Below are 18424 nucleotides of genomic sequence, written 5' to 3' on the forward strand. Positions count from 1 at the left end.
CCTGTTCCGAGGATGTGAGGACGACGGTCCGATGTCAGAATGGTTCAGATAATAACTACAGAACGAAGCCAACATCAGCGTGAGCTTTGGTTGCGAATGGTATGAACTTTGAACTCTTATTCACTACAGAAGTGATACCTCCTAGCCGTGGAGTTAGCAACAGCAGCTGCAAACGAGGGTTAGGAAGGAACAGACAGAGTATCCCGTCTATCACACAACAACGTTACTACAACGTATCCAATTGACCACCAGAGACATTCTTCAAAGGACAAAGGACTCGGTTTGGCAACATGGCCTTCCATCTACCATCAACCTACCGAATCGCAGCTCAGAGTAAATATTTATTGCATTTTCCTTTTCCAAATGGGCGGTAATTTAGAATGTATAAAATACTGTATTTACCATAGCACAGCTTCTTCCTTTGGTCCTCAGTCTTCCCACTCTTTCACTCAAAACCAGCCCTTTTCTTTTGTGTAACCAGCTGTCATATCTGTTCCGCCCGCTAGGGACGTTTTCCTTTATGACGTAATTTGTAATCAAGTTATGATTAATAAATGTGTGTATGTGTAATTCTGTGTGATTAGTTAGGTATTTAGTAAATAAATAATTAAACCCAATTTGTATTGCTGATTCAACTTCTTAGCCAGGGTTCGTGAAGATAACCAAGAATTTACAACTTTCAGATGAGACTGAATTAAGGTGACGATTAATATTGACTGCTATTGATGTAAAATATTACTAGGTCTTTAAGAGTTTATTCGGAAGATAACAGCTCTATAAATATTATTTTGTGGTGCCCCGACTCTCTAGTTAATTACATTTACATGATTAGCTCAATCAGGTAATATTAATTACGGAGAAATTATTTTATAGAATAACATGTCATATCACTTAATCCGGCATAGCCAAAGACACAACACCTTCCTGACCAAGGTCCTTCTCCCTCGATTGCTCAGTTTGGCCGGGAGGCCAGCTCTAGGATGAGTCTTGGTGGTTCCAAACTTCTTCCATTTAAGAATGATGGAGGCCACTGTGTTCTTGGGGACCTTCAATGCTGCAGAAATATTTTGGTACCCCTTCCCCAGATCTGTGCCTTGACACAATCCTGTCTCGGAGCTCTACCAACAATTCCTTCAATCTCGTGGCTTGGTTTTTGCTCTGACATGCATTGTTAACTGTGGGACCTTACTGTATATAGAAAGGTGTGTGCCTTGTCAAATCATGTCCTATAAATGTAATTTACCACAAGTGGACTCCAATCAGGTGGAAACATCTCAAGGATGATCAGTGGAACAGGATGCACCTGAGTTCAATTTCGACTGTCATAGAAAATGGTCTGAGTACTTAATTTTTTAAAATAAATTTGCTAAAATTCTAAAAACCTGTTGTCATTTTGTAATCATAGGGTATTGTGTGTAGATTGATAAGGAACATTTTTGACTTTAATCCATTTCTGAATACGGCTGTAATGTAACAAAATGTGGAAAAATTAAACTGGTCTGAATACTTTCAGAAGGCACAGTAAGTAAGCATTTCACTGTTAGTCTACACCTGTTGTTTACGAAGCATGTGACGAATACAATTAGATTTGATTGATTTGATTTAAAGTGTGGGGTGAACGATTCTCAGATGAAGCCAGATGTACTCAATCATCATTTTCAGAACTGCATGTTGTTAGTGTACACACAATGCCGTATGGTACCTCATTATGATGCTTGGCTACTGTGTTGAGGAGAGGACCCAGATGTGCAGGTTTTATGTCTGGCCACCTCAGAAATGACATCTAACCTAAAATCTCACGGGAAGATACAATTATAGGTTGCCAATTTAAAGTATGGACACTACATTTCCTTTTATGGCAAACATTCCAACATGTCATTGTAGCCTAAGTAGAAAATGTATGTTGTGAATAGGCCTACAATCAATAGATACAAATATACACTGAACAAAAATATAAACATAGCATGTAAAATGTTGGTCCCATGTTTCATGAGTTTCATAAATAAATTAGCCAAGACATTTTCCATATGCACAAAAACCTTATTTCTCTCAAATGTTGTGCACAAATTTGTTTACATCCCTGTTAGTGAGCATTTCTCCTGTGCCAAGATAATCCATCCACCTGACAGGTGTGGCATTTCAAGAAGATGATTAAACAACATGATCAATACACAGGTGCACCTTGTGTTGGGGACAAGAAATGGCAGTTTTGTCACACAACACAATGCCACAGATGTCTCAAGTTTTGAAGGACCGTGCAATTGGGATGCTGACTTCAGGAATGTCCACCAGAGCTGTTGCCAGATAATTTAATGTTAATTTCTCTACCATAAGCCTCCAACTTTGTTTTAGAGAATTTGGCAATAGGTCCAACCGGCCCCACAACCACAGACTACCTGTATGGCCTTGTGTGGGCGAGCGGTTGGCTGATGTCAACGTTGTGAACAGAGTGCCCCATGGTGGCGGTGGGGTTATGGTATGGGCAGGCATAAGCTATGGACAACGAACACAATTGCATTTATCGATGGCAATTTGAAGACAAAGAGATAGCTTGACGAAATCCTGAGGCCCATTGTCGTGCCATTCATCCGCCGCCATCACCTCATGTTTCAGCATGATAATGCATGGCCCTGTGTCGCAAGGATTTGTACACTGTTCCATGGCCTGCATACTCACCCGACATATCATCAATTGAGCGTGTTTGGGATGCTCTGGATTGACGTGTATACGACAGCTTGATCCTGTTCCCGCCAATATCCAGCAACTTCACACAGCCATTGAAGAGGAGTGGGACAACATTCCACAGGTCACAATCAACAGCCTGATCAACTATATGCGAACTTCGGTCTGCAGGTAGTATAACTTTTCATTACATTTCATTACATTTCATTATAGTACAACGGTTTGATTTGTCTAATCTTAGCAATTTCTTCTTAGCTAGCTACATAGCCGTCTTTGTATCAAAGATAATTGCGTAATTATCGTATTTCGTCGTCCTAACGTATCTGCCCAGCAGCTAGCCAGCTAGCTAACGCCCACCGTCTACATAGCTAGCTACATAGCCGTCTCTGTATCAAAGATAATTGTGTAGATAATTGTGTAGTCTAGAGCGATTTTCTAGGTTACCTAGCCAGCTATTTGTCGTTCTTTTAACGCAACGTAACGTAATCAACACTGCTAGCTAGCCAGCTAGCCCCTGAATCAACAATTACCCTCAACTGAACGACTTGATTAGTGTAGTGTTAGCTAGCTACATAGTTGTCTTTGCTGTCTTCGTATCCATGATAATTGTGTAGTTTAGAGTGTGTAGTTTTTAGAGTGATTATCTTAATTTACCGAGGTTAGCTAGCCAGCTATTTGTCGTCCTTAAAGTAGGAGACACTGCTAGCTAGCCAACAGCTAGCCAACGTCTACCGATTAGAACTCAACAACCCGGTCGCATTCCGCCTCGCTCCACAGGTAGTATCACATTTTCATTTCATTTCATTACAGTACAACGGTTTGATTTGTTTGATCGTAGCTAGCTACATAGCTAGCTACATAGCCGTCTCTGTATCAAAGATAATTGTGTAGTCTAGAGCGATTTTCTAGGTTACCTAGCCAGCTATTGTCGTTCTTTTAACGCAACGTAACGTAATCAACACTGCTAGCTAGCCAGCTAGCCCCGAATCAACAACGCAGCCACTGCCAGCTAGCCTACAAAGTCAACAACGCAGCCACTGCCAGCTAGCCTACTTCAGCAGTACTGTATCATTTTTAATCATTTTAGTCAATAAGATTCTTGCTACGTAAGCTCAACTTTCTGAACATTCGAGACGCGTAGTCCACTTGTCATTCCAATCTCCTTTGCATTAGCGTAGCCTCTTCTGTAGCCTGTCAACTATGTGTCTGTCTATCCCTGTTCTCTCCTCTCTGCACAGACCATACAAACGCTCCACACCGCGTGGCCGCGGCCACCCTAATCTGGTGGTCCCAGCGCGCACGACCCACGTGGAGTTCCAGGTCTCCGGTAGCCTCTGGAACTGCCGATCTGCGGCCAACAAGGCAGAGTTCATCTCAGCCTATGCCTCCCTCCAGTCCCTCGACTTCTTGGCACTGACGGAAACATGGATACCACAGATAACACTGCTACTCCTACTGCTCTCTCTTCGTCCGCCCACGTGTTCTCGCACACCCCGAGAGCTTCTGGTCAGCGGGGTGGTGGCACCGGGATCCTCATCTCTCCCAAGTGGTCATTCTCTCTTTCTCCCCTTACCCATCTGTCTATCGCCTCCTTTGAATTCCATGCTGTCACAGTTACCAGCCCTTTCAAGCTTAACATCCTTATCATTTATCGCCCTCCAGGTTCCTCGGAGAGTTCATCAATGAGCTTGATGCCTTGATAAGCTCCTTTCCTGAGGACGGCTCACCTCTCACAGTTCTGGGCGACTTTAACCTCCCCACGTCTACCTTTGACTCATTCCTCTCTGCCTCCTTCTTTCCATTCCTCTCCTCTTTTGACCTCTCCTCTCACCTTCCCCCTACTCACAAGGCAGGCAATACGCTCGACCTCATCTTTACTAGATGCTGTTCTTCCACTAACCTCATTGCAACTCCTCCAAGTCTCCGACCACTACCTTGTATCCTTTTCCCTCTCGCTCTCATCCAACACTTCCCACACTGCCCCTACTCGGATGGTATCGCGCCGTCCCAACCTTCGCTCTCTCTCCCCCGCTACTCTCTCCTCTTCCATCCTATCATCTCTTCCCTCTGCTCAAACCTTCTCCAACCTATCTCCTGATTCTGCCTCCTCAACCCTCCTCTCCTCCCTTTCTGCATCCTTTGACTCTCTATGTCCCCTATCCTCCAGGCCGGCTCGGTCCTCCCCTCCCGCTCCGTGGCTCGACGACTCATTGCGAGCTCACAGAACAGGGCTCCGGGCAGCCGAGCGGAAATGGAGGAAAACTCGCCTCCCTGCGGACCTGGCATCCTTTCACTCCCTCCTCTCTACATTTTCCTCTTCTGTCGCTGCTGCTAAAGCCACTCTCTACCACTCTAAATTCCAAGCATCTGCCTCTAACCCTAGGAAGCTCTTTGCCACCTTCTCCTCCCTCCTGAATCCTCCCCCCCCCCCCCTCCCTCTCTGCAGATGACTTCATCAACCATTTTGAAAAGAAGGTCGACGACATCCGATCCTCGTTTGCTAAGTCAAACGACACCGCTGGTTCTGCTCACACTGCCCTACCCTGTGCTCTGACCTCTTTCTCCCTCTCTCTCCAGATGAAATCTCGCGTCTTGTGACGGCCGGCCGCCCAACAACCTGCCCGCTTGACCCTATCCCCTCCTCTCTTCTCCAGACCATTTCCGGAGACCTTCTCCCTTACCTCACCTCGCTCATCAACTCATCCCTGACCGCTGGCTACGTCCCTTCCGTCTTCAAGAGAGCGAGAGTTGCACCCCTTCTGAAAAAACCTACACTCGATCCCTCCGATGTCAACAACTACAGACCAGTATCCCTTCTTTCTTTTCTCTCCAAAACCCTTGAACGTGCCGTCCTTGGCCAGCTCTCCCGCTATCTCTCTCAGAATGACCTTCTTGATCCAAATCAGTCAGGTTTCAAGACTAGTCATTCAACTGAGACTCCTCTTCTCTGTATCACGGAGGCGCTCCGCACTGCTAAAGCTAACTCTCTCTCCTCTGCTCTCATCCTTCTAGACCTATCGGCTGCCCTCGATACTGTGAACCATCAGATCCTCCTCTCCACCCTCTCCGAGTTGGGCATCTCTGGCGCGGCCCACGCTTGGATTGCGTCCTACCTGACAGGTCGCTCCTACCAGGTGGCGTGGCGAGAATCCGTCTCCTCACCACGTGCTCTCACCACTGGTGTCCCCCAGGGCTCTGTTCTAGGCCCTCTCCTATTCTCGCTATACACCAAGTCACTTGGCTCTGTCATAACCTCACATGGTCTCTCCTATCATTGCTATGCAGACGACACACAATTAATCTTCTCCTTTCCCCTTCTGATGACCAGGTGGCGAATCGCATCTCTGCATGTCTGGCAGACATATCAGTGTGGATGACGGATCACCACCTCAAGCTGAACCTCGGCAAGACGGAGCTGCTCTTCCTCCCGGGAAGGACTGCCCGTTCCATGATCTCGCCATCACGGTTGACAACTCCATCGTGTCCTCCTCCCAGAGCGCTAAGAACCTTGGCGTGATCCTGGACAACACCCTGTCGTTCTCAACTAACATCAAGGCGGTGGCCCGTTCCTGTAGGTTCATGCTCTACAACATCCGCAGAGTACGACCCTGCCTCACACAGGAAGCGGCGCAGGTCCTAATCCAGGCACTTGTCATCTCCCGTCTGGATTACTGCAACTCGCTGTTGGCTGGGCTCCCTGCCTGTGCCATTAAACCCCTACAACTCATCCAGAACGCCGCAGCCCGTCTGGTGTTCAACCTTCCCAAGTTCTCTCACGTCACCCCGCTCCTCCGCTCTCTCCACTGGCTTCCAGTTGAAGCTCGCATCCGCTACAAGACCATGGTGCTTGCCTACGGAGCTGTGAGGGGAACGGCACCTCAGTACCTCCAGGCTCTGATCAGGCCCTACACCCAAACAAGGGCACTGCGTTCATCCACCTCTGGCCTGCTCGCCTCCCTACCACTGAGGAAGTACAGTTCCCGCTCAGCCCAGTCAAAACTGTTCGCTGCTCTGGCCCCCCAATGGTGGAACAAACTCCCTCACGACGCCAGGACAGCGGAGTCAATCACCACCTTCCGGAGACACCTGAAACCCCACCTCTTTAAGGAATACCTAGGATAGGATAAAGTAATCCTTCTCACCCCCCTTAAAAGATTTAGATGCACTATTGTAAAGTGGCTGCTCCACTGGATGTCATAAGGTGAATGCACCAATTTGTAAGTCGCTCTGGATAAGAGCGTCTGCTAAATGACTTAAATGTAAATGTAAATGTATGTGTCACGAGGAAAATGGTGGTCACACCAGATACTGACTGGTTATTTGATCCACACCCCAAACTTTTTTTGAAGGTACATGTGACCAACATATGCATATCTGTATTCCCAGTCATGTGAAATCCATAGATTAGGGCCTAATGAATTTATTTCAATCGACTGATTCCCTGATATCAACTGTATCTCTGAAAAATCTTTGAAATTGTTGCATGTTGCGTTTATATTTTTGTTCAGTATATTATATTGTTAGAGGATTTAATTACTTGATTTAGATTCTGAGCCACTTCAAGTATCAATGTAGACTGGCCTACAGGACATATTTTTTAAAACATTGATATTTTTTAAAACTTATAATATTGACAAAAGCAGAGTAGAATCAGTGAATCTGATCTAATCTGGCCTAACTGCACATATTGGCTGTTTTTGTAGAGTGGAGGTCTGAGGAGGTGAGAAGGCCCTGTACCAGTGATTAATTACAACCACGCCGGGTGACAGCAGTGGGATCTCAAAACGTGGTCCCTACAACCGACACAGACGGAAACCCACCCTGGCTAATTGACCCGGCTTCTGTTAGGCCATCCATCACCAGTGGCCCAAGTGCCCCCCTAAGAAACACATTATTCAGGGGTAAGTTAGTTAACCAACTACCACTCCACCTTTCATTAATGGTATTAGCTTCACGGACGTGCCTGGTTAGAAAGATTTGTGTAGGGGGTTGTTTTCCTAAAGGAAATAACTTTTGTGCGCCTAAATAAGTGCCAAAATTTGAATGCACTAATATTATGTGTCCCTTTTTGAAAAGCGCTCAACAATTTTTCATTTTGTAGTTCTATAAGCCTGACAGGCCTAATATGCACGTGTGGCTGCTTGAGTAGGCCAAGGCCTAATATGGATGAGTGGCTGCTTTAGTAGGCCAAGGCCTAATATGGATGTGTGGCTGCTTTAGTAGGCCAAGGCCTAATATGGATGAGTGGCTGCTTTAGTAGGCCAAGGCCTAATATGGATGAGTGGCTGCTTTAGTAGGCCAAGGCCTAATATGGATGTGTGGCTGCTTTAGGAGGCCAAGGCCTAATATGGACGTGTGGCTGCTTGAGTAGGCCAAGGCCTAATATGGACGTGTGGCTGCTTGAGTAGGCCAAGGCCTAATATGGACGTAGGCCTACCTTCATTGTTAGCCATGATCTCTCTTGGAATTCCTCAATTTGACTGAATGGAGTGTTCTTCAGAGAAGTACACATGACTGTGTGTTACAAAGCCTCCCGCCGATGTACAACACCCTCTCACTCGCTCTCACAGTTCCATTGGAGCGCAACTGGGGAGGAACTGTCATACTTTGGCTTGAAGCATGTGTTATTCAAAACACAGCCAGGTGTAACTGTGCTAAAACTGCATACAGTAAGTGTATCTTTTGTATTTGAAAGATTTTTTCTTGCTGATATGAAAGTTAAGTTCCAAAGGTTTTCAAAACCGTATCGCAAGCGAGAGGTATCAACGTTTAGACAGAGCAGAGCTTCAGGCCATTTCCTTCACACGGTATATATGTTTGTGAATAGATTTACATTTTATATTTTAGTCATTTAGCAGAAGCTCTTATACAGAGCGATGTACAGTAGCAGCGCATACATATATTTTTTTTCATACTGAATAGGCACTAATGCACTAATGTTTACCATCTATGAATGGACAAATTATGTTGTATGCCAGAGATTTGGTTCAGTTTTCTCTGAAAATTGCATCCAAAAACAAGGAGGGACCAGATCTGAAGGGGTCATAATTTAACACAACAGGATCATTTTGATCTGAGTTAAGGGTTCTATTCAGTCTGTATCGCTGAAGCGTCATAGATTGAGTGATAGAAATGTAAAGGCTATTTCCGATTGAGCTGACAAGACATACAGCGTTTACTGTGAATGCAGTCTCCGCTAACGTGACAACATTGCCTTTAAATTTCAATCATGCTTTAACGCTGAATCTCCGCGATAAGGATTGAATAGAGCCCTAAATGTTTTTAAAACTGGGCCCTGGGTTAAATAGTCAAATGGTGGTTTAAGTGAATCCCAGTGGTGAAAGCCTTTGCAGGCTGTAGGTTACATGTATTTATATCCTTATATTAGGAAGCCTAATGAAACTCCATTTAATTTCCCAATCAACATAAGATACTAAAGAGGTCTTACTGTGTTACATTTAGGGCTTCAGGTCATAGCTTGGTTGCTTTATACTTCTCAGTCTGTTGGTTAATTGGAGTCATTCCCTCTCTGTCCTTAGTACACAGTACTACAGCAGGCTACAGTAGGGTCCAGTAGGGTCCAGTAGGCTACAGTAGGGTAGAGTAGAGACCAGTAGGATACAGTAGACTACAGTAGGATTGTGTAGGCTACAGTAGGGTGGAGTAGGGTCAAGTAGGGTACAGTAGGGTACAGTAGGCTATGGTGGGGTAGAGTAGGGTACAGTAGGGTATAGTAGGCTACAGTAGGGTGGAGTAGGGTACAGTAGGGTACAATAGGGTACAGTAGGGTCCAGTAGGCTACAGTTGGCTACAGTAGGGTAGAGTAGGGTCCAGTAGGATAGAGTTGGCTACATTAGGGTCCAGTAGGGTCCAGTAGGGTCCATTAGAGTCCAGAAAGGTAGATTAGCGTCCAGTAGGCTACAGCAGGTTACAGTAGTCTACAGTAGGGTGGAGTAGGGTCCAGTAGGCTATAGTAGGTTATAGTAGGCTATGGTAGGTACAGTAGGGTAGAGTATGGTACAGCAGGCTACAGTAGGGTGAGGTAGTGAAAGGAGGGTACAGTAGGGTCCAGGAGACTACAGTTAGGGTCCAGTAGTGTCCAGTAGAGTAGAGTAGGGTGCAGTAGAGTAGAGTAGGGTCTAGTAGGCTACAGTAGAGTACTGTAGGGTCCAGTAGGGTGGAGTAGGCTACTGTAGGGTAGAGTTGTTCAAAGTAGGGTCCAGTAGATTCCAGTAGGCTACAGTAGGGTGCAGTAGGGTACAGTAGGCTACAGTAGGGTCCAGCGGGCTACAGTAGGGTAGAGTAGGGTAGAGTAGGGTAGAGTATGGTCCAGTAGGCTACAGTTGATTTCAGTTGGCTTGATGATCACAGCAGTGCAGTATGATGTGTGTCTGGGTGAGGACAGCAGATAGACAGGAAGAGATTGAAGGGCCTAAGTCCTCTATCCTTCACACCAGGTCTGGTCAGGGCCCACATGTGGTTTCGCTTTGCTCCTCAGGAAACGGAGGGACAGTCTGCGAGAAGAAGGGAGAGGAGGGGTGAGACATATATTAGAGAGGGAGAGCCGTGGGGAGAGACTGTGAGCATGATAAATGATTTCTCATCCCCAATGGGTAACTCAGTCATACCAGAAACTCTCCCAAAATTACCGCCACTTTCTCTCCCACCGAGAAAGCTGGCTCAGTGTTTACAGAGGTACACAGCTTGAGCAGTTAGAGTTGATGCAAACAAGCCTACTATGGACAGCCGTCTGTAGCAGAGGAGGTTGGTTGCACCTTATTTGGAGAGGGCGGGCTCGTGGTAATGGCTGGAGTGGAATAGGTGGAATGGTATCAAATATATACGCTTTCCATGTGTTTGATACCATTCCATTCGCTCCGGTCCAGCCATTATTATGAGCCGTCCTCCCCTCAGCAGCCTCCACTGGTCTCTAGTGAGATGAAGGTGTAATGGTCTGCACAGTATAAAAAGTTAGACAGTGGCGCTACGGTTGCTGCCTGTGATTTTGGACTGTGGAAAGAAGCTCTAGAATGCCACCTTCTGGTAAAATAAAATACTGTCTCTATTTGAATTCTTATTGGTCTCTAGTCAAAGATAAAGTGATGAGTTGATCAGTGCCCATCTGTTCTTGTGTGCGTGGGCATGTGCTTGTCTGTGTATGTGTTTAGGTCTGTCCCACCTCACCTCAGCTCCACAGTCAGTGCATCTCTGTGGGGTAACAACATTGTGACAACACAAACAACCAGTGCATCTCCATTCCACCCAGTGCACCACTGAATAAAAACATGCATAAATATGCAGCAGGATATCTAATCAAATAAATCCATTAATTAACAGAGCTGCTGGTATTTCTTATTTTGCATTAATTACACAGTCATTACCATATCAATTAGGGAAATCAGAGATCATGTAATTAAGGTTTAACCAGGAGCACCTGCTACTTCAGTGTTGTTTGTATTTGTGTGTGTGTGTGTGTTCCAGTCCTAATCTCATCTGGGGTCTTTGACAGGACTCTCCCTCATCAATCTGACCTGTCGGAATAAAACGTTTTTGTTGTTTTCTTTCAGTGGGGGGGGGGGGTTGTAAGGGGCTGAGTAGGAAATGTTATCATGGCGATTCAATTGATTGGCATGGACCCCTATTTAGAAAGGAGAGGGACAGGTGGATAGAGGCTGGCTGGCCCATCTTAAGGAATAGATTGGGCTAGAGTGAGAACACTGAGCGTCAGGCTGTATTTTGTGTGTGTGTTATTAATAGTGTTATGAAGGCTCGGATAACACAAGGCAAAAAAAAATCCTGTTGAGGGCTTGCTTGAAGCTTTGTCCCTGTTTACAAACATCTGGGCATCTGTTAAAAAGCACATGGATGAGTTTGTTAAGATGCTGAATAAAAATGGGCTTCTTTTATAGAAATAGGTCCTGCCTCTCCCTAAATAGTAGACTATGACGACATCATCTACATGAACGTAGCTGCTACTTCATTATAGCAGTTAGATGCAGTTTATCAGAGCTCACTGCACTTTATTGCGGGCAACAATTTTAGTACTCATCACTGAATTCTCTACCAGAAAGTTGATTGGCCCTTTTTGATGTCACGTAGGTTGATGCTATGTTTTCATGTATAAAGCCCTTTTACAAAAAGTCCCATTGTCTTTCCTTAACTTTAGACATACAAGTTAACACCCGATCTCAGGGATGGCTGACTCTGGACATTCCTTTTGGTCTCTGCTGAGTTAGGTAAATCAGCTTTTTGTTTTCTTCCACCTTATTTGTGGAACAATCTTCAAAATGTTCTTAAATTTGATGTTTTAGTGTCTCTAGGGCAATTCAGAAAGCTGATTGAGGACCTTATTACTGATGAATGTGTTTGTTTTTTATTATATAGATATATTAATGCAACATGTAGTATTGGTCCCAAAAATGTTCCATACCCACAAAAAGTAATTTCTCAAAAATGTTGTGCACAAATTTGTTTACATTCCTGTAAGTGAGCATTTCTCCTTTGCCAAGATAAAGAATCCACCAGACAGGTGTGGCATATCAAGAAGCTAATTAAACAGCATGATCATTACACATGTGTACCTGAGATCAGCCATCCAGACAGCGGATGAAACTGGGTTCGCACAACCCAAGAATTACTGCACAAACTGTCAGAAATCGTCTCAGGGAAGCTCATCTGCTCGTCGTCCTCACCAGGGTCTTAAACTGACTGCGTTGTTACTGACTTCAGTGGGAAAATGCTCAGTTTTGATAGTCACTGGCATGCTGGAGAAGTGTGGTCTTTATGGATGAATGAATAATGGTGACCAAGAAGATGGCTGCCGTTTTACGATTCCGTAACTAATTGTGCTATTGTGTATGTTTTTTTCGCATTATTTGTAACTTATTTTGTACATAATGTTTCTGCCACCATGTCTTATGACCGAAAAGAGCTTCTTGATATCAGGGCAGCGATTACTCACCCCGTACTGGAGGAATTCCTGTTCTTCTACGCTTCGGACGAGTCGGACGAGAAAGATTTACCTCGGCACCCGACAGGGCCCTCATCCCCATCATTCGTAGGAGGAAAAGACAGAGATATCGTGGACGACGACCATGTAAGGATCCGATACTGAGAAGCTAATCTACCTTTACCATCGGTCCTATTAGCCAACGTACAATCAATCGATAATAAAATAGACGAGCTACGAGTACGTATATCCTACCAACGGGACATTAGAAACTGTAATATCTGTTTCACCGAGTCGTGGCTGAACGGCGACATGATTAACAAACAGCTCATGGGTTTTAAGCTTGTTCGGCAGGATAGAATAGCGGCCTCTGGTAAGACAAGGGGCGGCGGCCTATGTACATTTGTAAACAACAGCTGGTGCACAAAAGTCTCAAGGTGTTGCTTGCCTGAGGTAGAGTATCTCATGATAAACTGTAGACCACACTATTTACCAAGAGAGTTTACATCTATATTTTTCGTGGCTGTATACATACCACCGCAGACCAATAATGGCACTAAGACCGCACTCAATAAGCTGTATACGGCTATAAGCAAACAGGAAAATACTCATCCAAAGGCGGTGCTGCTAGTGGCCAGGAACTTTAATGCAGGGAATCTCAAATCCGTTTTACCTCATCTCTACCAGCATGTTAAATGTGCAACCAGAGGGAAAGAAACTCTAGACCACCTTTACTCCAAACACATAGACGCGTACAAAGCTCTCCCTTGCCCTCCATTTGGCAAATCGGACCATAAATTTATCCTCCTGATTCCTGCTTACAAGCAAAAACTAAAGCAGGAAGCACCCGTGACTAGGTCAATAAGAAAGAGGTCAGAGGAAGCAGATGCTAAGCAACTGGACTGTTTTGCTAGCACAGACTGGAATGAGTTCTGGGATTCTTCCGATGGGAATTGAGGAGTACACCACATCAGTCACTGGCTTCATCAATAAGTGCATCGATGACGTCGCCCCTAAAGTGACATACCCCAACCCCGTACGTACATACCCCAACCAGAAGCCATGGATTACAGGCAATATCCACACTGAGCTAAAGGGAAGAGCTGACGCTTTCAAGGAGCGGGAATCTTACCCGGAAGCTTATAAGAAATCCTGCTATACCCTCAGATGAACCATCAAACAGGCAAAGTGTCAATACAGTACTAAGATTGAATCGTACTACACTGGCTCCGATGTTTGTCGAATGTGGCAGGGCTTGCAAACTATTACAGACTACAATGGGAAGCACAGCCGCAAGCTGCTCAGTGACACGAGCCTACCAGACGAGATAAATTACTTCTATGCTTGCTTTGAGGCAAGTAACACTGAAACATGCATGAGAGCACCAGCTGTTCTGAACAACTGTGTGATCACGCTCTCATCAGCCGATGTGAGTAAGACCTTTAAACAGGTCAAAATTCACAAGGCCGCAGGGCCAGACGGATTACCAGGATGTGTACTCCGAGCATGCGCTGACCAACTGGCAAGTGTCTTTACTGACATTTTCAACCAGTCCCTGACTGAGTCTGTAATACCAACATTTTTCAAGCAGACCACCATAGTCCCTGTGACCAAAAACACTAAGGTAACCTGCCTAAATGACTACTGACCCGTAGCACTCACGTCTGTAGCCATGAAGTGCTTTGAAAGGCTGGTCATGGCTCACATCAACACCATTATCCCAGAAACCCTAGATCCCCTCCAATTTGCATACTGCCCCAACAGATCCACAGATGATGCAATCTCTATTGCACTCAACACTGCCCTTTCCCACCTGGACAAAAGGAACACATAGATGTCATCCTAACTAATTCGTCCTCCAAATACACCTCTGCTGTTTTCAATCAAGATCTCAGCGATCACTGCCTCATTGCCTGCATCCGTAATGGGTCTGCGACCAAACGACCACCCCTCATCACTGTCAAACGCTCCCTGAAACACTTCTGTGAGCAGGCCTTTCTAATCGACCTGGCCGGGGTATCCTGGAATGACATTGACCTCATCCCGTCAGTAGATGATGCCTGGCAATTCTTTAAAAGTGCCTTCCTCACCATCTTAATAAATCTCTTGGAACTATCCATCCCGGATCCGGGCGAATTGTCATCAACTGACACTAATTAGCATAACGCAACGGACAAAAAATATTACTAGAAAATATTCATATTCATGAAATCACAAGTGAAATATATTGAAACACAGCTTAGCCTTTTCTTAATCACCTTGCTATCTCAGATTTTGAAATTATGCTTTACAGCCAAAGCAAGACAAGCATTTGTGTAAGTTTATCGATAGCCTAGCATAGTATTATACCTAGCTATTAGCAGGCAGCTTGGTCACGAAAATCAGAAAAGCAATCAAATTAAATGTTTTCACTCATGAGACTCCCAGTTAGACAGCAAATGTTCATTTTGTCCCATAAAGATTATTTTTATAGCCGAAATACCTCCGTTTGTACTTCACATTTGGTTGAGAAATCCACGGGAAACTGTGGTCACGACAACACCGAAAAATATTCCAAATTAGATCCATAATATCGACAGAAACATGGCAAACGTTTTTTTATAATCAATCCTCAAGGTGTTTTTCAAATATCTATTTGGCTTCTTAGTAGGAAAGAGAGAAACAATAGCCGCATTTGTCTATTACGCAGAAATCACTCTGAGAGCCTCCAGCTGACCACTGACGCAATGTTGTCGTTCAGGCTCATTTTTCAAAATAAAAGCCTGAAACTATGTATTGTGACACTAGACGTATTAGGGAAGCCATAGAAAAGGGAATCTGGTTGATATCTCATTCACTGCTCAATAGGGACGCATAGGAACGCAGAGCTTTCTAAATAAGAGTCCCTTCCTGATTGGATTTTTCTCAGGCTTTCGCCTGCAATATCAGTTCTGTTATACTCACAGACAATATGTTTACAGTTTTGGAAACATCAGAGTGTTTTCTATCCTAAGCTGTCAATTATATGCATATTCTAGCATCTTGTCCTGACAAAATAGCCCGTTTACTTTGGGAACGTTATTTTTCCAAAAATGAAAATAGTGCCCCCTAGTTTCATGAATTATATAAGCATGCCCCTCTCAAAAAATGTAGAACTAGGAATAGATATAGTCCTTGGTTCACGCCAGACCTGTCTGCCCTTGACCAGCACAAAAACATCCTGTGGCGTTCTGCATTAGCATCAAATAGCCCTCGTGAAATGCAACTTTTCAGGGAAGTTAGGAACAAATATACACAGGCAGTTAGAAAAGCTAAGGCAAGCTTTTTCAAACAGAAATTTGCATCCTGTAGTACTAACTCAAAAAAGTTCTGGGACACTGTCCATGGAGAATAAGAGCACCTCCTCCCAGCTGCCCACTGCTCTGAGGCTAGGAAACATTGTCACCACCGATAAATCAACTATAATTGAGAATTTCAATAAGCATTTCTCTACGGCTGGCCATGCTTTCCACATGGCTACCCCTACCCCGGTCAACTGCCCGGCACCCTCCACAGCAACCCGCCAAAGCCCCCACCATTTCTCCTTTACCCAAATCCAGATAGCCAAGGTTCTGAAAGAGCTGCAAAATCTGGACCCCTACAAATCAGCCGGGCTAGACAATCTGGACCCTCTCTTTCTAAAATGATCTGCCGAAATTGTTGCCACCCCTATTACTAGCCTGTTCAACCTCTCTTTCGTATCGTCTGAGATTCCCAAAGATTGGAAAGCTGCCGCAGTCATCCCCCTCTTCAAAGGGGGTGACACTCTAGACCCAAACTGCTACAGACCTATATCTATCCTACCCTGTCTTTCTAAGGTCTTCGAAAGCCAAGTTAACAAACAGATTACTGACCATTTCGAATCCCACCATATCTTCTCCGCTATGTATTCTGGTTTCGGAGCTGGTCATGGGTACACCTCAGCCACGCCCAAAGTTCTAAATGACATCATAACCGCCATCGATAAGAGACATTACTGTGCAGCTGTATTCATCGACCTGGCCAAGGCTTTCGACTCAATCAGAACATTCTTATTGGCAGACTCGACAGCCTTGGTTTCTCAAATGATTGCCTCGCCTGGTTTACCAACTCAAATTGGAGGGCCTGTTGTCTGGACCTCTGACAGTCTCTATGGGGGTGCCACAGGGTTCAATTCTCAGGTCGACTCTCTTTTCTGTATACATCAATGATGTTGCTCTTGCTGCTTGTGACTCTCTGATCCACCTCTACGCAGGTGACACCATTCTGTATACTTCTGGCCCCTCCTTGGACACTGTGCTAACTAACCTCCAGACGAGCTTCAATGCCATACAACTCTCCTTCCGTGGCCTCCAACTGCTCTTAAATGCAAGTAAAACTAAATGCATGCTTTTCAATCGATCGCTGCCCGCACCTGCCTGCCCGTCCAGCATCACTACTCTGGACGGCTCTGACTTAGAATACGTGGACAACTACAAATACCTGGGTGTCTGGTTAGACTGTAAACTCTCCTTCCAGACTCACATTAAGCATCTCCAATCCAAAATCAAATCTAGAATCGGCTTCCTATATCGCAACAAAGCATCCTTCACTCATGCTGCCAAACATACCCTCGTAAAACTGACCATCCTACCGATCCTCGACTTAGGTGATGTCCTCTATAAAATAGCCTCCAACACTCTACTCAACAAACTGGATGCAGTCTATCACAGTGCCATCTGTTTTGTCACCAAAGCCCCATACACTACCCACCATTTCGACCTGTACTCTCTCGTTTGTTTGCCCTCGCTTCATACTCGTCGCCAAACCCACTAGCTACAGGTTATCTACAAGTCTCTGCTAGGTAAAGCCCCGCCTTATCTCAGCTCACTGGTCACCATAGCAGCACCCACTCGTAGCACGCGCTCCAGCAGGTATATCTCACTGGTCACCCCCAAAGCCCATTCCTCCTTTGGTTATCTTTCCTTACAGTTCTCTGCAGTTCTCTGCTGCCCATGACTGGAACAAATTGCAAAAATCTCTGAAGCTGGAGAATCACATCTCCCTCACTAGCTGTCAGAGCAGCTTACAGATCACTGCACTAAAGCCATGCAATGCCACACAATACCACTAGGTGGAAGGAGTAAACTGTATCTTAATCAAAACCAGCTCAGCTCTGCATTTCTCCCTGCTGTCATGCACTATTCTAGCAGAGCTCAAATCTGTCACTAGATCCTAACCTCACCCTTTCCCCAGGTCATTTATAATTAGTCAGCTGATAATGGACTATATTCTGAGCCTTTGACAATTTTTGGGCCTTCCTCTGACACCGCCTAGTATAGAGGTACTGGATGGCTGGAAGCTTGGCCACCGTGATGTACTGGGCCGTACACACTTCCCTCTGTAGCGCCTTACGGTCGGATGCCGAGCAGTCTACTAGACATCTAGTAGAAGTTTCATTAATTGCCACTCGGATCACTTTGTAACTTTGTCTGTTTGTGAATGATGAGAGAAACAGCATATCTCCAGAGACCTGTAATACCCAAATTAAGCTTCTTAATAAGAGAATGTTTAGAAAAAATGCTTTAACTCTCCTATTAGAGCAGACTGGTCTCAGAGCAAAACGTATTATATGACACAGTTGAAGTCGGAAGTTTACATACATTTAGGTTAGTCATTAAACTCCACAAATTTCTTGTTAACAAACTATAGTTTTGGCAAGTCGGTTAGGACATCTACTTTGTGCATGATATAAGTAATTTTTCCAACAATTGTTTACAGACAGATTATTTCACTTATAATTCACTGTATCATAAT

Source organism: Oncorhynchus nerka, unplaced genomic scaffold (assembly GCF_034236695.1).
Source record: "Oncorhynchus nerka isolate Pitt River unplaced genomic scaffold, Oner_Uvic_2.0 unplaced_scaffold_1___fragment_2___debris, whole genome shotgun sequence".
Taxonomy (NCBI): Eukaryota; Metazoa; Chordata; class Actinopteri; order Salmoniformes; family Salmonidae; genus Oncorhynchus; species Oncorhynchus nerka.